The sequence below is a fragment of the Lissotriton vulgaris genome, chromosome 6, assembly GCF_964263255.1.
Source record: "Lissotriton vulgaris chromosome 6, aLisVul1.2, whole genome shotgun sequence".
In the NCBI taxonomy this organism is placed as follows: Eukaryota; Metazoa; Chordata; class Amphibia; order Caudata; family Salamandridae; genus Lissotriton; species Lissotriton vulgaris.
The window spans coordinates 1764968641-1764992037 of NC_141694.1; the positions used below are offsets into that span (position 1 = coordinate 1764968641).

Sequence of the window (23397 nt, forward strand, 5' to 3'; positions counted from 1 at the left end):
CACATCTGGAGGGGATTAGGCCTGTCAGTTTGGGCTGGACTATTCCTAGTGGAGCAGGACTAAGACTGTTTGCATAAGGTTGGTCTCTGTCTAGAATTAAAAGTGGGTGAATAACAGTGGTTTGGAATGTGGCCCAGAGCAATTGGCAGTGGCTAAAATAAATACAAGCATTCCTTTCATCTCCTAGTTCTGTTATGGTCAGTCTCCTACCTGAGCTGTGGAGCTTGTTATGAATCTAAATTGAGAACAATGACTCGTCCCCGCAGGGCTAGGTCCATGAACATCTGGCAGGAATCCAGGGACCTTTCCTGACTATGCAATGTTTAACATTCATACCTCTGATCAAATCAGTGCTGTACACATCATCTTGGAAATTTCTGAGATCTTTTTACCACTTTTCAATATGTCAAGTGCACGACTTTGGAAACAGGATACCTAGCTTACTGTCCATGAATGATTTTCGTCCCAGCTCCATACCTTTTCTCTTTTCTGTTCCATTAGTCTGTCCTCCAGTATTCCCTCTGCCTTTTGGATGTCTTTTAGTAGAAAATGAGTACAGTTTCTTGCAGTATTCAAGGAATATGGTAGAGATTATTTCTTATGATGGCACAGAACCTTCACATGACCTCCTGGCTCACATCAGCCTGTAAGGATACCCAGCAGGATTACTACCACTTAACGCAAAGATGTTCTCTTATGTGAGCCTTCTGAAATCTATTCACAGTGCCATTCTGATTGCTGCTCATCAAAACCTGACTGTTTTGTAGTATGTTCCCTAACGCGTGGCAAATGTCGTTACTGCTCCACAAACTAAAACTTGATGAACTCGTCATCAGTGTCTGTCAAGTCAACAACGTCCCCTTCAGGCAAGCTTTTTTTTTAAAGTGCCACTCTAACTCCAGGAGCTTTTGTCTTCACAGATGACTGAAGATCCAGCTTCCTTTGAATTGCTCACCTTTCACTGTGCTGATTATCCACCCCATACTGAGATTTGATCACTCTCTCTTTGTTTCTGCTTTTTTATCCTGATTTTTAGATCTCATTTAGCTATCTCCTTTCAAACCAGTATTCTACAGCAATATGTCTGATCTCATCACATCAGCATGCATCAATTATTATCTTCTTTGAAAATCTCAGCCTCTCAAAAACATAAATGATGCTTTCCGTGACCTGCAGGTTATCACTGACATTGAATCATTCGTCATTTAAGGAAATGTTTCTGCCTATCTATGACCATCATTAACTGTCACCCTACTACATGTCGAAGGGACCGCCCACACGGCCATCCTTTCAACCAGACCCCTTCCCACCAGCTAACACCCAACAACAAACCTGAAAGAGATAATGAGCAGATCGTTCAGAAACTTTGTCAAGACACTCTCCATAATGATCTGAGAGCCTGGTATCATTATATGACCGTAGCATAGGTGGTTGGACTCGGTCACTGGGTTTGAAGAATATCTTCCAAACAAAAACATTCACACTCCCCAGCAAAAGCCTAGTCCATGGAAGCCCAACCCCCAACACCTTAGTACATCCATGAATTATTCAACATCAAATGTGCCAATAGGCATCAAAAAAGAAGATATGAACTCGGTTGCATGGCTATTGACCACTCAGAAACAACTAGACTGCCCAAATGCATCCTTCCACATAGGATGATGCTGTCAGTTACAACAATGTTGTCCATATTGCCTCCAACAGGCATAGGGTGCTCTTCAGGGCCATCAAGTACTATGTCAACCCATGCTCACAGCCTGCATCTTCATACAAGGTAGAAGTACCCAGCCAGCAGCAACTACCTGGAGGACAAAGTGGACAAAATCCGATAACACATTGACAACATAACCATCTCAACATCTACATACCAATTATGGCACTCAGCACACAAATGGCCTACCATCCACACTCTCTCAGCAGAGATCTCCTAGAGGACAACCAATCTGGCTTGAAACCATGTTGCATCAGTGAGATAGTGAACATCCAAGAAACCATACCCTTGGTTATGAGCTCTCCCTTCTCATCCTAGTGACTATTCCTAGCATTTAAAATAGTCGACTACCAAGCCTGGCTTCTCATCCTTACACTATAAAAAATGAATTTAACCTTACCTTATAACGTAGCCTATGAGTGCCTCTAGATTCAACCCAATCCTTAACATTTAGAGTCCACCAAGGCCCCATTTTCTCAGCAGTACTTTTCAGCTTGTTTATAAAGACTCCATGGGTCTTGCTGTCTGATGAAGGCATGAGTATTCTCTAGTATAGTAGAGAAACACAGCTCTAACTGAGGATGCCGACTGGCTACCATATATCCTGGCTGAAAAATTGCTACACCACCATTGAAGCATGGATGTCCTGAAGCTGAATGTAAATAGGCAGTCTGTTTTTATTGTCAACACTTACAAGTCACATCAGGATGATGAATGGCTCCTTGAAATTAACCTGAATGGCATTACACCACAACTTGACCGTGCCAAGAACCTGGATGCTACATTGATACCACCTCTATATCAGGACACATATCATGCTACAGAGCATTTGACTCTTCTCCGCAGATTGAAGCCATTGCTTACAGAGGATGGTTTATGAATTAGTAAACATATACTCTGCTGGGTGGTTTCTCGCAGATCATATTTAGAGTGAACTCATGCAGAAATCCACCTCATTAAGGGGTCTTCAGACATTCAGCTGGATAAATCAAATTCTAAGAGAACTTACCTGGCTCCCTCTGCCCACCCACATCACCTTCAAGACCTAGTGCATCATCTGAAAGGCAGTGATATTCCACCATATCTGCTGATTTGGATAGCTGGGGGACTCTACAAGAGACACTCCAACCTCTTTTGCAGACTGGAAATGAGGAAATTCATACAGAAAAATACTATGAAATTAAATTAAATGAGGGTTTTTATAGAGCGCGGGTATGCCTTGGCGTCTTAGCGCTTGTAGGAAGGTGGCTACCTGACTATGGTTACCCCAGATTTTTTGCCTTGTGTTTAGCTGGTTTTCGACTTAGTTGGCCTGGTTCCCTGCTAATCGGGGCCCCAGGCTATCTGCTCTCTCTGTAAAATGGATTCCATGTACCCTAGGTGCATAACTAGATTGGCTTGGGTCACCTTATCAGTACCTGCACATAGCACTATAGGTGCCCAGGGCATAGGTGCATCCAAGGCCTACCAGGGGCTGCAGCATATCTTTTGCCACCCCTGGCTGGCTATCTAAACTTGACACAACTGGCTGATCACTCAGCTGGGGCAAGTGGGTGTAATCACCCCTTGCTTAGATATAGTATACCTATATCTAAACCTGTATCTGGACACATATAAACCTGTGAGACACTCCTATGGAAGGCCTTATCAATCCTGGAGGCAGAGTGCATGGTTTAATGTGAGATGGAGCTCTGGCATGAGCTGAGCCTGTCTGCAGCTGTCGGGAACAACTCCCTAAGCTGTTCCGGGATAATGCCATACCATATACTATTAAGTGCCTTATAATCCTTGCGGTTATATAGCAACTTTGGTTTGGCTTTATCAAAACATGTCGTGTAAGGTGTCATACGAATTGGAATACTACCCCCTCGCCAGTTCTGGCGACGGGGGTAGCATTCCACCCTTCTAGAGGGAGAAGACATGTTACTTTACTGAAACGCGGTTGATTTTAAAAGAGCCTCAGATCCACAAAATGGATGCCTCTGCCACAGACACAGGTCTGGCCTCCTGCTGCTGACCGAAACTCAGCAAATGGTGGCATGGACAAAGGGTTTCCTGTCGCAGGGCGGTGTTACACCACCCCAGACAGGAGATAGTGGATTGTAGCAGGGATGTTTCAAAGAAACCAGACACTGCCTGGTGAGCACAAGGCTGCCCCTTGCATAATCCGGCCAAACCGGTTCTGGGGCACACCAGCCCCAGTCCCAGCGCGGGCTGGATCAAAGGAAAGGGGTGTATCCACCCCCTTCCTGGGTCCCACCCATAGGAGGGGACCTAGCAGGTAATCCAGCCCACCAGATTCGAATAAGAGTGGGAGCAGTGCCAATGCAACTCAGATTATCCTGAAGAAACATAAGAAACTAAACTCTGAACCCTTCGACATCCTACTCAACGTAGAAGACTGAAGAATCTCCCTTGTGGTCAAGGAGTGACCACCCTGTGCAAACAGGCACCATCCAGCACCTCGACCCTTGCTTTGTTGCAGTTCCCGCCGGAACTCGAGCGACAGAGATCGACGAGATCAAGCTTGCCTGCCTTCCTCCAGCCCGATCCACAGTCCCTGCAGAGCTGAGACCCGTGGAGGCGACCGGAAGCGTGGGGCACGCCATCTTGAAAAGGCCACGAGACGCTGACTGCCCAGCCCACGAATGACCCTCGAAGCTGTGCACCGGGGTTTGAGAAGCCCCAACCCTGAGCTGCTCCTGCACCGAAGCTACCCCCTCCACACTCGACGAGTGCTGCGTGGGGCCCTTCTGCTGGTTTTGGCTCGACGCGTTGGCCTGGTCACTTGCCAGCTGGCTTGTGGCCCCTGTGCCGACGAAAACCTTAAACCGGCTTGCTTTTCTGGTTGCTCCAGATTTGCACCAGCTCCTGTGAAAAGGAGCACCCGCTCTGACCCTCCTGGTCTGAGTGAGAAGCAATCTCCCGGTTCCGCTGGGATTGCTTTTGCCAAGTGCTGTTTGCTGCAATCTTGAAGCCGACGGCGCTGACGGCGAGAACCTGCGTGGGACAGATCGTGACCTGCTCCTGGACGTCGCATATGCACCAGAGCCCACGTGACAGCGGAGAGAAGCTCCTCGACAACCATCTGATTGCGCCCGACATTGCCTGGTTTCGTCCTGGTTCCACCCTGGTCACTTCAGATACTTTTCGACTTCGATCCACTCTTGGATCACACCGAACACTTCTGCTTCCCATCGCCTGCAGCATCTTCAGCTCCAAGCACCAAGAGCCTGCGTGTCAAAACCCGACGCCACTTCGACCCTTTGCACACACTTCCTGTGGGTGAGGTAACATTGCAACACCGGTGTCCCTACACGGGTACACACCTCTAGGGTCTGTGTCTTAAGTTTTGTTCCTCTAGGTTCCGCGTAAGTATCCTTAAACTAACTTTGTGTAACTTTTACGCACCATTGACTTTGCATTGGTGCAAGCCGCACTTTACGTGCTGCATCCGAAACCCGCGGGCTTTTCCCGACTTCAGCATTGCTAGTCCTGACTGCTCCCAGCGATTCCCTAGGCCCTAGGCCTAACCACTGTTCGATTGGTATCTCTTATACTACTTTTTTAATATATGGTTTGAGTGGCCACCCGCCCTCATCCATAATTGTGCAACTTTGTATGTTATACTGTGCTTTTGATTTAACGCTTGTGCCCCTTTGCTCATAAAGAGTACTGGGGATTAATTTAGAAATAAACACATATATTTTTATCATATATACTTGTGTGGTGTCCTTTCATTTGATATTACAGGATTGTATGTGGTAAAACAGCTCGCTTAACACGACCTCTTAAGTTAAGCCTTTAAGTAAGGCTGCTTACTCCATGCTACCCCTAGGATAGCTTGTCTAATAAGGTTGACTTACAACCAGACACCATAAGGGATTGTTTGGACTGATAGCAGGTGGTTCCAGAATTGGAAACATCATATATCAGGCCAACTTCTCACAGTGCTTAACTATCAAAAAAATACAGAGTCGGGGGAGATGCAGCTGAATTATGTACAGCTATAAGCTAAAACAGCCAGGTTTTGAGGTCACGCCTAAACTGAAGTAAATTGGTTTGGGTTCTAAGATGCAGAGGCAAAGAGTTTCATAACTTCGGGGCTAGATGTCAGAAGCTTCTGCCTCGCCACCTCAGCGTCCTTATCCTTGGTACTATTAGTAAGGACGGCGAGGTGGAGCGGAGAACTCTCTGTGGGGCATAACGCTCGACATATTGTCTGATCTGTCCTGGTCCTTTTTCGTGCAAAGCCTTGTGTAAGATACACAAGGACTTAAATTGGATCCTAGCTAAGATCGGGAGCCAATGCAGCTGCTCTCGGATTGCATAATTAATGGAGCTGAATTTAGGTAGATTCAATAGTAGTCGCGCAGCTGCATTCTGTAGAGTCTGCAGTTTGTGTCACACTTTTTTTGGCTCCAAGATAGAGTGAGTTACAATAGTCGATTTTCGACAGAATTAGAGCTGTGACTACCCTTTTCCTGAGGGGCATAGGGATGAAAGGTAGGATTTTCCTAAGAATTTTAAGGGTATAGAAACAGGAAGAGGTTGACCTGGTCTGATAGGGAAAGATGATAGTCAATTATGTTTCCATGGTTTTTTACCTTTTTTACGGGGTGAGGGCAGGATCCTGCTGTATCAGGCCACCAAGAGGAGTTCCAAAGTGAGGAGTCGCTGCCAAACGTTACTACCTCCGTCTTCCCGGTGTTGAGCTTTAAGCAATTGCTTTGCATCCAGGTAATGATATGGTTCATGCACGAGTTAAAACTTGCTGCCACGTCCTTTGATAGAGCAGTTAGTCAGATGACAATTTGCGTGTCGTCAGCGTAGCATATAGCTGTAAAGCCAAAGGAGCGAATGAGCTTTGCCAGTGGGGCTACATATATTTTGAACAGGGTAGGCGAGAGTGCCAAGCCCTGAGGTACCCCACATGGCATAAAAAAGGAGGGAGATTTGTGCTCATCTAACGTCACAGTTTGTTGTCTATCGGCTAGGTAGGATTTAAGAATGTCTGCGGCCCTATCTGTGATACCCATGTCAGCCAGCCGCTGAAGAAGTATATGGTGATCAACCGTGTCAAACGCGGCAGATAAATCAAGCAATATCAAGATTGCCTTCCCGCCCTGATCCAGTTGCGCACGTAAGCTTTCAGTGGCTGCAATCAATACAGACTCGCTATGGCGTGGCCTGAAGCCGTGCTGTGCTTGGTCTAGTATATCATTTGACTCTATAAAAGTTAACAGTTCTTCTTTTTTTGCTCTTTCCAAGCCTTTAGAGGGAAATTGTAAAGAAGTAATAGGCCGATAGTGTGCCACTTCCGCAGGGTCTGAGGTCGGCTTTTTCGGGAATAGGTTTTTTAAGGGAGTTTTTCCAGTACGTCTGGAAGTGTCCTTGGTCTAGTATATTATTAAAAAATGGTGTCAAGACATTAGCAATGGCTTCCGGGGCCATATGAAAAACCATGGCTGGGCAAGGGTCCAGAGGCTAACCTTTTTCAACTTTTTCTTGTGTGAGGTGTCTAAACTTTTTTAGGAACACTTGTGTGTTTGATGCATCCGGTTTGCATTCAACTGGTCTAGTCTCATTTACGTCAGTGGAAAATTCATTGTATACTTTTATTACTTTATCGTGGAAAAAATTGGCAAGTTTGTTGCAAAACTGACTTGTTGCAGTTACAATGTTTAGTATTGGCAAGCTTGGATAGTTTAAAGACTGTCTTAAAAAGTTCTCGGGAGGTGTTTTTGGACGCCATGATTTTCTCAGTGAAATAGGTGGATTTTTCCTCATTTATAGCTTCCTTGTATTTAGCTAAGGCTTTTCCATAAAGCTTTTTATCATATTCTGAGTATTCCTTTCTCCAGAGCCTTTCTTTGGCAATGCAGATTTTGTTTTAAGGTCTTTTAGCTTGGTGTTATACCATGGGGCCGAGGACAGTTTATTTTTGGCTCCTATGCTAGTTTCAGGAGCTAGGCTTACCAGGGCTTGTTCCAACAAACGATTGAGATGTATCGCAGCTAGGTCAGGATCGGTGGCCAAAATAGTGTTCTGGGATTGTAGCGTGTTCTGAAGATCAAGAGTATTTATTTGTGTCCAAGGACGTGAGGTCTTTGGTGTCTTTGTGTCGAAACTTCTATTTAGGGGACCAGTTGTATGGACCTTAAAGAAGACCGCACTATGGTCTGTCCAGGGTAGGGATAGTGTCTTAGGAAAATGTGTCTGTGGATGATTTGTAAATATGCTATCCAGGGTGTGTTTACCGATATGTGTAGGCTCGGTTACTATTTGCTTTAGACCAAGGCTTAGGAATCGGTCTGTAAGCTCTTTGGTATCCATGTTATCAATGGCCTCTAAGTGGAAACTGAAGTCTCCTAACACAGTAAAATTAGTGTATGCCATACAGGATTCCATTATAGTCGAAATAGATTCGATGAACGTATTTCTAGGTCCCGGTGGTCTGTATACTAAGAGTCCATTAAGTGACTCAGTATTAGTGGCTTTGAAGGTAAACAGAATAGCCTCTTCTTTAGAATGAGGACTTTAAGAGAAGATTGCTTTAATGTGTGAACGGTAGACAATAGCGACCCCTCCCCCTCTTTGTCCTAATCTGTCAATCCTATATAGATCATAACCCGATGTTATGGCGATATTTACGTCTGGTTCAGAAGCGGGATGAGTCCATGTCTCTGTGAGGAACAGTATGTCTGGCGAGTGCAACTCATTAAAATCAGCAAGTTCGTGCCTATGTTTAGGAAGTGATCTAGTATTCAGTAGGACACTTGTTAAGGCACGCTTATTACCAAAACGTGTGTCGTAGTGAATAATGCCTACCTCTTCAGGACTTTTTCTTAACCTCAAGGGTGTTGAAATGTGATTCTGTTGAAACTCTATCTGACACTTTCCCAACTCTGTGTTCCGAATTGAGATCAAGAGTGCACGCTTTAGGCAATACCTCATTGCAGTGTAACCTCCTGGTTCCCAGATGCCATCAGTTCCCCCGAGAACCTTAGCCCCTTTCCCCACACCAGGCTCTCTCCCACCTCAAGGCCCACAAATCCCTTGCCTCTAGACCTGCAACTCACCCACCACTGTACCCTCTTTCTTTCGTTGTTTAACACTGTCCCAGGTCATCCTTTCTTGCCCCCTACCATCTCTTGATGCATTATATCCTCACTTACTATTGTACGGTGCTCAGTTGCTTTGTAACTAACTTTACACTATTTAATTCATCATACATGCTTAAATAATTGTGCATCCGCTCTATTGCTGTCTTCTTGTATTGAATAATTTCCATTCTGTCACTTACCTATTCACAAGTCATGCCAGCATTCAATATTTTGTTACTCTCATTGTTTCAGAGTTGTTAGAAATGGGGGTCTGAGTTGTCAGAGGTAGGTACTTTTGTCCAAGTACGGACCCTTCTTCCTAGTCAGGGTAAGGGGGATTCACTTAAAAAATAACCCCTGCTTACCCCCTTCGTAGCTTGGCACGAGCAAACAGGCTTATCTCAAAGGCAGTGGGTAAAGCATTTGTGAACACATACAGCAATAGAGTGAAAACACTACAAATGGATACCACACCAGTTTAGTATATTTAAGTAATTAAGTTAAGTATTTTTTATCTAAACCAAAACAAGACCAAAATGACAAAAATCCACAATACAGAAATACAAATATGACTTTCAGATGGTAGAAAAAGTTCAGTTCAAAGCAAACTACAGATGCGACACTTTTCACACAAAGTACCTTGGATGCGTCGCGCACACAGCAAAAAGAGTCGCAGGGAAGGTGATGCGTCAGTTCCGTACACTCAGGGAAGGCGATTCAACGGTTCCATGCTCAGGGGGCGGTGATGCATTGGTTCCTTACCGGAGAGGAGGTGATGCGTTGGTTTCTTACTGCGTCCCCCAATGATGCAACAGACCTGGCGCCTCGATGCGATGAGTTGATCCGGGAGGATGCGTGGGTTCTTGCAGCCGCAAAGCAGGCCTTGTGTCGGAATCGGTGACCTCGGAGATCGGTGCACTCGATGCGGCATGCAGAGAATTCTCGAGCCACGAGCAGGTGCTGCACCGATTTCTTCGGCGATGCCTACTTTCTATAAGTGGTATTTTAAACCCAGAATGTAAAAATCGTCCTCACTAAAAGATGCATCTCAACATTCTGAGTTCAGGAGTATTAAACTTCATTTTCCTATCTTGTTCCCATGGGCAGTAATGCTCATATGCTGTTATGAGCAAACTCCCCATTCTATCCTATGGGGACAGATAGCCTTACAATAGTGAAAAACGAAATTGGCAGTATTTCACTTTCAGGACACGCCACACACATAAAGGCATGTCCTACCTTACACATATATTGCACCCTGCCCACTGGGGTACATTGGGCCTACCTTAGGGTTAACTAACAAGTAAGATAAGGAAAGGTTAGGGCCTGACAAGTGGGTGCACTTGTCAGGTCGACATGGCAGAACTAGACTGCACACAAGTACAGCAATGGCAGGCCTTACTTTTATAGGCTTATTTAGTGCTGCAGGCCCACTAACATCATTTGACTTAAAGGCCCTGGTCACACATCTAGTAAGTCAGACATGCCAATCATGGAATCAACAATCTATAACAACAATTAACAAAGGGTGCACTTGCACTTTGGCACTGACCATCAGTGGCAACGTGCCCAAAGCATCTAGACCGGCAAAAAAACGAAAACTAGAAGCAAATACAAGGATCTGTTGGACAGAGCCCTGAAACTTTTCAGACACTCACCCCATTCACAGATCTCGGTTGAACCCATCATCGTTCTTTAGCTCACTTCACCATCCCAGTTCAGACCCAGCCATATGCAAATCAGTCTTGACCCTGTGACTCATGGGAACAGTCCAGACCGAACTGCCAAGCCAGGTCCTCACTGGACCGGAAATGAGCATCCTAAGGCCGGTTTCTGGGTATTACCCTTCATCAGCCAGGCTAGCTTGAATCCAGTGGCACAGTGAGCATTTTTAAGGCACACTGCAACAGTCAACCAACTCTTCCTTTTTTAGGTCTCGCCTAGCAAATGCAGCGCATGTGCTGCTTCACCTTGGCAAGATTATTGTGTGTACACAGCGCGCACTTGGCACGCTATACTTTTCCTAAGTGAAATGTTGGCAGGTGGTTTGCTGCGTTACTGGGTTAGCTTTTTAGAATATTTCTGAAGCCTGGGGTGTATCATGGAAACCAATAAAGCACCAACAAAGTGGCAGCAACATTGTCTGGTGAATATGTGCACCCCGGGGGCCACGTGCATCATTGGCCATGTTGCATTGCCGCAGACAATGTGTTTGTGCAGCTCCGTAATGCGACCAGGTCAGTTCTATGTACTGCACTGACCATTTCATCTATTTGGTGCATTACAAAAAGGTATTTCGCACGCCCCTGCAAAAATTATTTCTCATTCATATTCATAAGGGACGATCATTCTGCAACTGCTTGCAAACACCTGCAAAGGCTGAGATGGAGGCAATCAGTCACAGAGCCCTGTTCTTGCAGCTCCGATACCTTTAAAGGAATGGGTCGCAATACCAGACAAGCATTGGCAAAGCCAGTAGGTCTGCATTTGGCAGCTAGTGGCGTTGCTAGTTGCTTTTGTCAATGGAGTACAGTATCGGGACGTCGTGAGGCAACGTCGTCATAAATAAAAATGGTTTGATGGCGGTGATGTCATTCTGCTGACAGGGGAATGCACCCGAACGCATATGCGTGCTAGTGAAATGGCGTAGCACCATATGCTTGAGTTTTTTATCTATTGGATCGGTAAATAGAAAATGAAATATGTTTAAGCATCAATTTTCCAATTAGAAAAAAAGTACTACTGTGGTCGGCGTAAAGTGATTGATAATGGAGGAGCAAGTGGGGGAATGGAAGGGAAAAGTAGCACCCACAGGACAGGGAGGAGAAGCACAAACGAGCGAGAACACTACTGAAGCACATAGGCAAGAGAGACCAACATGGAACAAGGATTGTAGGAAGAGAAGCTCACAAATGAGAGAGCTGCATGGGAGGAGTAGCACACAGATGAGAGAGAGAGTAATAGAGAGCTGGATGGGGGAGATGCACGCCAGGGAGAAAGCTGGAAAACACATGCACCCTTCTGGAGGGATGATTCAAAACGAAAAAAGTAACTCCCAATATGTGAGCAATGGAAGGACACATGTAATGAGCATATGCTCCGGGGGAGAAACAAGCACAAGGTGGACAAGGCAAGCCATCGAATTAGAAATAAGTAAATGAGAGTTTCAATAAACCAGCCAATGCTAATTAATGGGAAGACTTTAAGCCCATGTAAGATCTTGGTAAGCTGACAACCGTTTTTTTGAAGCCAGACATCTTCTCCTATTTGGTAGGCTGGACCGAAACATGTGGCATACTGCAAGATATAGTGCTCCACTTGACACTTGGAGGCTTTGCCCTGATGTCTATGACTGCACAGTCCATGAAGGACAGCTTCCACTGGGCCAGTGATTGCTTCTGGCATTGACTTTACAACCATTTACTGACAGGATCTGTCGCAAACCTTTGATAACTTGCTAAAGAACGCACTGCGGAGGGGGTACACCGCTTTTATTTTCTTTGCAACTATCAGTGTCATTTTGATACATTACAATTTTTGGTAATGCCCCCAAAGCCCGCCACTTTGTGCAGTGCAGATTTTGCAACCTCTAATTCACAAACTTTTTTTGCAGTTGTAAATTACACTTAACTACTCCATCGGATTATCCAAAATATGAGTCAAAATAGATCTGAGGTATTTTCTGACTACAGATCATGTGCATCACTATGGAAAATTCATCAACATGGGAGATTTTCCATTGTTTTATGGACAGAATTTCACAAGAAAATATGAGTGTTCCTAGGTTTAAGGCACAGGAGAAAGTCACAGACCTGCAGAAAGTTGGGCTTACTTACAAGCACTGCCAACAGCTTTTCACATCTAAATTGTAGTTTTGAAAAAAATAAATCTGGATTAAGTGTGGAAACTGTCTGAAAATGTTCTCAACATCCCCATATTTTGAGTTTGTTGAGCAATGGATTTCTGCACATAAAAAACTATTTTGTATGTGATGAATATTTACACCTTTAGCACAAACTCAACACTGGTGGATTTGTACCACGCTATAGTTCATCAGTTTAGAGCGGACTGTACACATGCTTTTCTACCATTTCGGTACAGTTCTACCTGTATGTCAGTGGATTTTTGGGAATCCGTTTGAATGAGATGCTTTAGGAAAATTGTGAGAGTGAGTTAATGTTTTGGTGACTCAATCCCAAAGCATACAAAATCACTACTGATTTTACAGAAAAATATGCATTAACAAGATGTGGTGTGGTGTGAATAGTCACTATGAAAGTGCGTGCAAACCAAACAAACCCTACTTCTGCAGGGGGAATATGAGAAAGAAGTACATTTAAAACAAGCTTTTGCAATGCAATATGTCTTGCATTTGCGAGAGTTGGAGCTATTGGCATTGTAAGTGACAATGCATTTTATTCATTTGTTTTGAAAACCTGCAAGCGGTGCATAAACCTGCTCTTTGTACATATGTCCTGCTTACGAGAAGCAAGGCTGGCAATAAAAGAGACTGCCAGCCTTGCTTCTCATAAGCAAGGACTATAAGTACAAAGTGCTTGTTTACGCACAGCTTGCAGGTTTTCAAACGCATAAATAAAAGGCATTGTCATTTACAATGCCAATAGCTCAAACTCTCGCAAATCCGAGACCCATTGCATTGCAAATGCTTGTTTATTTCAGTTCCTGAGATCCGTTTTTCAACCTTTATGATATTTGGCCGCACATTGTGTAGATTCTACTATAATAATGTGACCTCTTTGTTTACGGATCGATTACTTGCTCTAGTGGCTGCTGGGTTTCTTGTATTTCTTTCAGTATAATTAGTGAGAGACTATTCCCGGCTTGCTTATGTTTGCATTCATTTAGCATCGGTCACAATATTACTAACTTCGCCCAACTTCTGCTGTTGTGTGTATTTATCCTTTTCCTTTCACAGCAACATGTCTTTAGTATACTGTCATCTTGAATTCCACCTCTAAGTAACCCATTTAATGCAGCCCCTGTGCCAAACATGGTTACTTAATGATCCCTATTCGGTAGACCAGATGATTTTTGTCAGCACTCATTTTAGTGTTCTTACTCCAAGTTCAGAAAGCATCCCTACTCCTATAAGTGTCCTAAGGAGCTGTCGCGATCTCTGGGTACTCATGTGAGATTTACTTGTATCTTACGAAGATTGCGGATTAGTCCGTTTAAAAAGATTTAAGGCCTGGTATGGAGAAAGTGAGCACTGAAGCACAACATGAAGTGTGAAAATAGACAGCTAGAACTAAAGCCCATCATGAGACTTGTCACTCAAAAGTAAGAACTGGAGCATAGTGTTATGATGCTGTCAGTGCTGTTGTGTTACTGACGACAAAACTGACAGCCCCCGCGTCCAGGCATTGGTAGACACAGTCAAGGATGCTGTGATTCATCTCGACGTTGGTGTGGGGGACCTTCAGGTTCTTGTCGAAGGATAAACCACCACAGACTTTCCTGACATCCACTGGCCTTTTATACCGTATTGTAAATCACACAGCTGTCCACTATGAAATATGCTGCATTTTGATATGCTTCTTCTGGTAGATATATACCCATGAGATCCATAGCTAGTGCCTTAGACAAACATCATCACAGTATCTTCCCACATATCACTGCACCTTCTTTTCATAACAGCTGCATTTGAAGATGAGTGAGTTCTAATTAAGAATTGGAATGCTCACTTAGCTCACATAATGTGGTTGCACTGGCAGACATGCTGCTGGAGAAGATGGCTTTAGAATCATTCACTTTCATGTACAGAAGGCAGATGTTCCTGAGATGTGAGTCCAAGAAAACATTATTTTCCATGTGTTGGTATTATATATTTACAATGTTTTAATTCTGTGAAAATTGTGTAATCTTGACAGTCTTCACTGGGTCTTAAAATACTTTTTAATGATTAATGTATAAATGTAATCGTTTATAATGTATCCCGAATTAAATTGTTATAGTGGTTGCATATATATTTTTTAATATGTTTTAGAATTTGATTATATTTAACGCCTAATAAAAATTATTTTGAAGCAAGTGCGCTTTCATGCAGGGAGGCACAACTATATAGACACGTGGAAGAATGACATTTGCAAACTCCTTCTGAGGATCTCACTGCCCATTGAAGCACAAATATGTTCATTTTTAATATGAGATCTACCGGTACATAGCCTTCTATTCCTCCAAAACAACTTTAATTACATGCATTTAAATAGAAGATTTTGAAAACTCGATATCACTAAAAGTTTCCTAATTTAAAATTATGGAGGTATTAAGCGACTGGGATCATGGATGATCGGAGAAAACAGATGTCAGAATTTGATGAAGGACTTTAGTATGGATCTCTCTCTCTTTTTTAGCTAATGTAAAAATATGTTGTACCTCAAAAGACTAAACATCTATATCTCCCCATACATTGTTTTTAACCATCTGGTGTCATACCTCAATTCTCTTTTACTTCAGCCTGATCCACAGGAAAGGCTTAAATTCATCATCTTCTTTTACAACTAAATGGAATAAAGTAGTGCAGCAGATTTGCCTTGAATACAGAATGTATGCACTCTACGTAGTCATGAGAACATTGTGAAGAAGCTCCAGTAGATCACCCAGGAGTCAAAATAGGCTGCTGTTGGAAGTACACATTTCACTCGGCATGTTAACCTTTTTTTCTGATATATATGAGGAAGACATTTGGGATTTTATGGAATTGTGTCCTTATTTTAAATTTCTAGAGTGCACTAAATATGATTTCTGTGATGAAATGAAACCCATCATGTTGTCCATTTACTGCTGGCTTCTTTGTAGGGAATACTTTTATTTCTACAGCTCTGATTTCAGCAACATGGCCTTCAGGTGCGCCTCGCATTTGTCGTAGATGTAGAGCGTTGGTGCTCTAGTGATCGATTAGAACTCTGTGGGGAAGCGACAGTCAAACACTGGGGAATCAGCTGACAGACTACTGCTGCTGCTGTTGGACGTTGGGTTGGAAGTACATGTTTTATTCAGCACGTCAGACTTATTTCTTATATAGCTGATGAAGATATTTGTGGATTTATAGAAAAGGTGTTCTCGTTTATATGCTGGAGCACTTTCCATAACTTCCATGAGAAAATCGTGAGCGAAAACTATTTTCTCTCAAATGGGATTAATCAAATCCCAGCAGAGGATCAGAATTTTGCACAGGGTAATATCACCATCGAACACACCACAATTCCTAAAATTAGTGTGATATCACATTCATTGTTATATATTGTGGTTAAAATGTGTTAATATGCCCGATATTTGTTCTTTCCAATGGCACAAAAATAGCAGCTCTATATCACTAAAAAACACAGTTCTATTTTTTGTTACCTTCCACCAAAGTAGTCCAATGAAAAAAATGGCATTTAACAAACTCTTTTGTGATTTACGCCTCAATTCGTAAGGGTCAGATTTACAACAGCAATATTATTTAAGGGGGGAGGGCACTCCCAGGTAGTTACTGGCTGGGTGGAACTGGCCTCTCGACTTCACCATGGGATCCTTTGACTCGACACAGGAGTCCCTCCCCTTGGATAATATTACTCAGGTATCTAATCAATCTGGGCTGATTAACACCACCCTAGGATAGAAAGATGGAAACCTGCACCATTGTATTAGTTTTATGTTTAAAACGATTTTTGACGTTTTAGAGTTTAAAAGAATTACTGTTTTATTAATGTGTAAAATATATTCTTTGCATTTCCTCATAGGTGGAAAATATTGCATGCATAGATATGACACAAATGTAATATATTTTCTCTTTGAGGAAAATATTTCCCCTGGACAAAACCCTTCTTCTTCATACATCCCCTTTACGTATGGGGCGCCATACCCCCAATCCCACTTAGTAGAGGCACTTACTCATGCCTTTAGCAGTAGGAAAGGAGAGACTCGTAAACAGCCCTCATCCTTTTAGACCTCGCTGCAGCCTTCGACGCCGTTTCCCATTGCAGTCTCGCAGCCAGACTGCACGACGCCAGATTACAAGGAGCTGCCCTCGATTGGATCCAATCCTTCCTCTCTGGCAAAACCCAGAGGATCCGACTACCTCCCTTCCTCTCCAAACCCACGGTAATCAACTGCCGAGTACCCCAGGGATCATCACTCAGCCCCACGCTTTTCAACATCTACATGGCCCACCTCACCGCCATTGCCAGACAGCATGGGCTCTGCATCGTATCCTACGCCAACGACACCCAGCTCATCCTCTTGCTCATGAAGAACCCCGAAGACACACGACTGTTTTTCCAGGAAGGTATGAAGAACGTGGCAGCCTGGATGAAGAACAGCTGCCTGAAGCTAAACTCAGAGAAGACGGAGGTCCTCATCCTTGGGCCCTGCTCCTCCGCCTGGGACAACTCCTGGTGGCCCTAGGGAGCCCCCACACCCCTACAGACCACGCTCGGAACCTCTGCATCATCCTTGGTTCCTCTCTCTCCATGAACCGCCAGATCAACGCCGTCGCCGCCACTAGTTTCAACTGCCTTTGCATCCTACGCAAGACCTTCAAGTGGATCCCCCCAGACTGCAGAAGGAAAGGCACCCACGCACTCATCACCAGCAGACTGGACTATGGCAACACCCTCTATGCCAGAATCAACAAGACTCTTCTGCACAGGCTCCACACCATCCAGAATGCCGCAGCAAGACTCGTCCTTGGGACACCGCGCCATGATCACATGACCCAACACCTACGGGGTCTACACTGGTTCCCCGTCAAAAGAGGGTCACCTTTAAACTCCTCACCCACGCCTACAAATCTCTCCACAACATCGGACCCAAATACCTAAACGAGAGAGCATCCTTCCACGTACCCACGAGGAACTTTTGCTCCGCCGACCCCGCCCTGGCAGATGTCCCCCGCATCCGCAGAAACAGAACCGACGGAAGAGCTTTCTCCTACATCGCAGCCAAAACCTGGAACAAGCTCCCTGTGAACATCAGATGCTCCCCGACCCTGCACACGTTCAGGAAGGACCTTAAGACCTGGCTCTTCAACTGATCAGAAGCCCCCCCCACCCCTGCACCTCCCCCCAGCGCCTTGAGACCCTCGCAGGTGAGTAGCGCGCTATACAAACCCCTGATTAACTGATTGAAATGTGCCTGTGTTTCGAATCGGGAAAAGTACTCTGAAGACATATAAATACCCCCAAGGTATGAGTCTGTGGGTATTCTACTTCTGATGGGTGTCCCATCTAAAAAGGCCCTAATACCACCCCTAACTTTCAACTTGTGGAAGAGGCAAGTCATAATTTTGGTTGTATTATTACGTTCAGAACTGCACCTAAGGAGCATGCAATTCCAGTACGAGCTGAAGTTTGTTTTAGCATGTTTTGCACAGCTTTGAGTCTATTCGATCTGAAGCTAAGCCCTATGCAAGGAGTTCATATACTCACTCATTCCAGAAACCCCATTAGTCATTTAGGGCCAGATGTAGGTAATCTCAATTTACCTATTCTTAAATACCGAATTTTACAGATTCGGTATTTAAGAATAGGTAATTGGGATGTAGATCATTTTTCGGTAAAAATTACCGAATTGGTAAGATTCGGTAATTAAGAATCGGTATTTACTAATTTGTTATTGAATCAGTAAATATCGATTCAGTAATTCCCATTCATTCCATAGGAATGAATGGGAATTAACGATTCGGTAAATACCGATTCAGTAAATACTGAATCCGTAATAGGAGGAACCCTTTCAAGGGTGGCAGAGTGTCACATTGACACCCTGTTGCACCCCTGGGGAAACATCATTTACCACGAAGGCATTACCACTACTCACGTTTACCACGTGACACTTACCACGCAGGGTGCTTTCCACGCAGGGTACCTTCCACGACGTCTTTACCACGGGCTAGGGGGGAGACGTGGTATTTCTTCAAGTCGATCTGCGTGGGCATGGGGGGGCAGAGGGAGGGGGGGGGCTCGGAGGGGGGCTGGGGGGGGTCTCCCCCCCCAAAAATAACAAGCAGGTTACTTTAACACAAAAACGAACATAAATTTAAAAGAAAGAGGAAAGAGCCTCCCCCAAAGACGTGCCGTGTACGTCAAAAAAGCAGTCCTTTTTTTATTTTGGTATACGTGTTTTGACGCTTGTTTCAAAGGAGGATGGAAGTAAGGGCTCGTGGAGAAAGACGTGAAGGTAAGACGTTGCAACGCGTAGTAAAATGCTAGGTTGTAAATACCAGCGTGGTAAAGCCACTTGCGAGGTAAAATTCGCGTGGTAAAGCCATGCGTGGTAACTGAAATCGTGGTATAATCATATATTCGCACCCCTGAATAGTGCATGGGTGCACATGTGGCACACATAATGCCCTAAGGGCATGTATGTCTGCCACATGGCACTGAATTAAAAGCAAAAAATTGCTTTTTTTAACGGTTTTCGTTATTTACCACCAACTTGTAGTTGGTAGTAAATAACGAATCCTTACAGGTGAAAAGCACTCACTTGAGTGCTTCCTATATTTCAGATTCGGTAATTTACCGAATTCTTAAAAAACATTCGGTAAATTACCGTATCTGAAATGTAGCCACCTACATCCCAAATGCCTAATACCGGCCGGTAACGGCCGAAATTCGGTAATTTCGGCCGTTACCGTCCGGTATTAGGGTTCCTACATCTGGCCCTTAGTGCAGTGTGTTATTTTGTCTGCTCAGATAGTTTCTTTTATTCAACAATCATTTAAATAAATCAAACCGATGGCCAATGTGTTGCCAACCGTATATCTACAGAGGGTCCTCTATTCTTATTCTCAGTAGACATAATGCATTGTTTGTTCCTTGATTTGTGCTCTTCACTCCCACGAGGAGGAGGGCAGTTTGCAATAAATAGGCCTTTTGAGGCTTCCTATGCCCCTGAGCATTGCCCATGTTCACACGTTTGCGCTTCGAAGCGATAAGTGCTTGCAGTGAACCGTGAAGCTCCTGAGGTTGCTTCCTAGCGAGAGAAACCTCGAACTGCAGGAAGCTTCCTTTCCAAAGCAGTAGACACGCTCAGAGCAAAATCAGCCCCAGCTGTGTGTTTGTTTTCTGCAGCCTAATAAGTGATTATTGGTATCGGAAGCGGGTGTGAAGTGAGTGGCTGTAGCATTTCTAGCACACTGAGCGATACTAGGCATGATGAGAGGTTCATGCGGAGCTCGTGTGAAGAATAATCAACTTTTATTGGAATCTACTTTAATATCCATGAATTGATAAAAAAAAGATCCTCATTCTTGTTACCTTCTTCGTACCCTGTAAACTCTGTCAAATTTTTGTTTTCACGTTGTTATTAGTCACGTCTCTGTGTTTTGACACCTTCTGTTTACTTCTCATTTTAATGTGTCAGGAAGGTAACTGCAGAGCCACGATATATCACTTAAGAAGCATTGGATAGAGTTGACAAAGCCAGTAGATCTGGCTTTTGTTTAGTGCATGCACAGCATATATGAAGACACCGCTGCACACACGCACGCCGCATGCGTACCTACCAGTGGCGGCTGGTGTAAGGATAGAGTGGTAGGGTGGGTCAGGGAGTTTGATGGCGATGGACTAAGATTAAAAAAAAATGAAATAAAAAAATAAGAACTTCAGGTAGCTGCATCACGCTCCTCTGCATACAGGCTCCCAGATCCCCTACGGCCAATCCTGCTGCTGCTTTCATGAAGTATGAGAGTAGTATCAGGACTGGCCTGAGCGCCCTGGATTGGCGCTCCCAGTGAGTCTGGGAGCCTGCGTCTCCTGTCTCCGACCCGGCAAGGCAGCTCGGGTTGGAGACCGCCTCAGAGTGCATGTCTATTTGGCAGTACTCTGACGGCTGGTCATACCACATGCGCACTGAAGGCAGTGCATACCACTCCCCCTCAGTGCCTGTCTGTTCCCTGGCCCCGCACCTAAAATTTGACACCCTTAATTAGAAGAAAAATAAAACGATAATAAAGCGGGTTTAAATCCTGTTTTTCATCAATGTATTTTTCAAGTTTTTGAGGGTGCGGGCAAGCGACGCTCCTCTGCTGGTACCAACAGCCATCAGCAAACATGCACGCTTACAGTCAGTCGTACATACATAGGAAGCTCATGTAAAGTCACCAGTTTACAACCATTTTCAGGCAGCGTAGCTACTATAAGATTGGTACTAAAACAATGGGCACCACGGTTGTAAGTGTAGTGGCCCAATGTGTAGAGATTCTCAGAGCACCAGCGCTGCTGATATTTTATAAAGCAATTTTCTCCAAAGGTACTGAGACTAGAGTTGGAGTAGTAAATTAACCCATTCCTACTAGATGTGGGAATGTAATTGTGTTAGATTTAGAAATAAGATATAGGTCACAATTTGTTTACGGAAATAGTTACACAGTTTCGAGTTTTTTGCAGGTCTATATTTTGCATCAAACCTGCATTCACAACATTTGTCCATAATTAACTTATGTGCCCCTCGCTGTCTGAGGAATAAGCAAATTGAGCTGTTACTTTACAGAAGAAATCATGTGAACCTTGTGTAGCTTTGCAAAAGGTCACAGACGATTGGGAGCACCAAAATGTTAAAGAGGAAGTCTGCTCATGAGGTAGATGGGGAGATTCTCCCAGCTATTGAAATCCTGGCTGAGGTAAGTATTGGAAGCCTTCTAGTTCACTTTAAGCTGCAAGGCTCAGTCAACACAGAAAGCAGTAGCACTGAACAGCTGCATTGCCTGTTGTATGTGCGTGCTATATATGTGTTATTAAAATAACATTACCACAACATTGCTTGTGGGCCTGACTGTCAAGTACTCCTCCGGTACAAGCTTAGGTGATCCCTAGCTAAGCATACCTGGTTTTCCGCATGAGATGCTCATTGGAAACCCTTAAAATAATTATCTGTGAAGGATCATTCCAGTGGTAGCTCCATTGCGAAAGCTAAGGGAAGAGGCTAAAGCGGGTACCTTGATCAGGAAATTGATCACGTAGGAATGTGGAATATTATTTGGGGTGGACAAGTGTCCAACTCAAAGGATAAGGCCACCACGTACTAGCTGTTACACAAATGAAATAGAATAAACCTGTGCCCCATCCCTGGTAACACAGCACGAAGCATTCAGGCTTAGATGAAAGGCACTGTGTAAAGTATGTAAGCAGTGTGTACACAGTACACAAAAGTTACAGAAAACATAATAAAGTTCCACAAATTTTAAAATAAATAGAAAACGGTTATGAGTAAAATAAGATTAAACAAACAAAAATCCAATAAGGGGAACCAGAGATATGATTTAAAAGAAAATGTAAGTGAAAGCAGTACATAAAGCACAATGGGGCCAATGGTAGTCTATAGAAGTGTTAGACCAGGACCTATGTATACTTTTACGCCAACTGCGATGGAGTACTGGTCAGATACAACAGGTGGATTGGTCCTCATGAAAGTCTGGAAGACATAAAGTTTGAAAAAGTTTCCAATTTCTTCACAGGAAGGGAATTTGTTACTCCTTATTTACATGATTGTTGGGAAGTGTACCGAAGTCATAAATGCATTCATCAATTGTAATCATCATCACATGATTATAGAATATATTCCCAGTGCATTTCGGACCATGTAGTCTTTCATCAAGGGCATTAATTTAATTGTCCATTACTCAAATGATCAAGGCAAAACAATTATATTTTATATGTTCGAACTTATTATTTAACACAGATACATGAAAATAATATTTTGATTGATTAAGTATCACAGATTATTTACAGCACTAAAGGAGCACCAGCCAGCAGTGCACCCGTGGGACAATTTGTTGAATAACAAAAAGCTAGAAAATTGATGCAGGTATTAGTGGGTCATAAAAGAGCCCATAGTCCCATATGTTTGGAAGTTATGATGAGACGACGATAATGTTCACCACAAAGCTCTATGGTTTACTACATCTCAGTACAAGATTTCTCAAGGCGAAGGCAGGTCTGTGTACTGGAAACCCATAGGGTGCCTTTATAGAAAGTCTGTTTATTTCCAATCTTATTTTTTTCCCTGTCTGTTCTGAGCTTCAGTTTGAAAGAGTTATTGTAATGTTTAATCATCCTCAGGATAAGCCATCCTTTTTTAGTAATGACATTCCTTTCTGTGAATAGATCATTTTATCATCTCTTTTTTTCTGACCTTGTGTTATTGTACAGATTAAGAACTACATTAAAATGCTAGGATTCTGAAATATTGAGGTTTTTGCATTCACAAGGCCCGCATCACGAAAAATCGAAGGCTTTGCACATGCAAAAGCTGCACTTCTAATACACTAAGTAGTCATTATGAGTCACCAATGGATTCTCAACAGTGTCCACATTGTGACTTCTTTAGATGAAAGAATGCCCCCCCCCTTCTTGCAAATTGCAAGAATATGTATTAGTGGTTTCCACCCACAAACCTTTGATTGGATACTGAGATCCAAAAGATTGTGGCATCCATTTGTGAAAGATGACCGTGAGGGATAGCTCCCGCTTAATGAATGACATCTGTGGCCTTCGGGAACGGACACTGTGTACTATGTGCCAGCTTTATTCAGTGTGTGTTGTTCTGTCTTCTTCAAGATGTTGCATAGCTCCTACTGCA

At 43.7% G+C, this 23397-nt stretch overlaps 1 protein-coding gene across 1 annotated transcript in view; it reads left to right on the forward strand.

The window, feature by feature from the left end:
- The window catches only part of ELP3 (elongator acetyltransferase complex subunit 3), an 805914-nt gene that overhangs the window by 530346 nt on the left and 252171 nt on the right, over window positions 1-23397 (forward strand). The window lies entirely within an intron of this gene.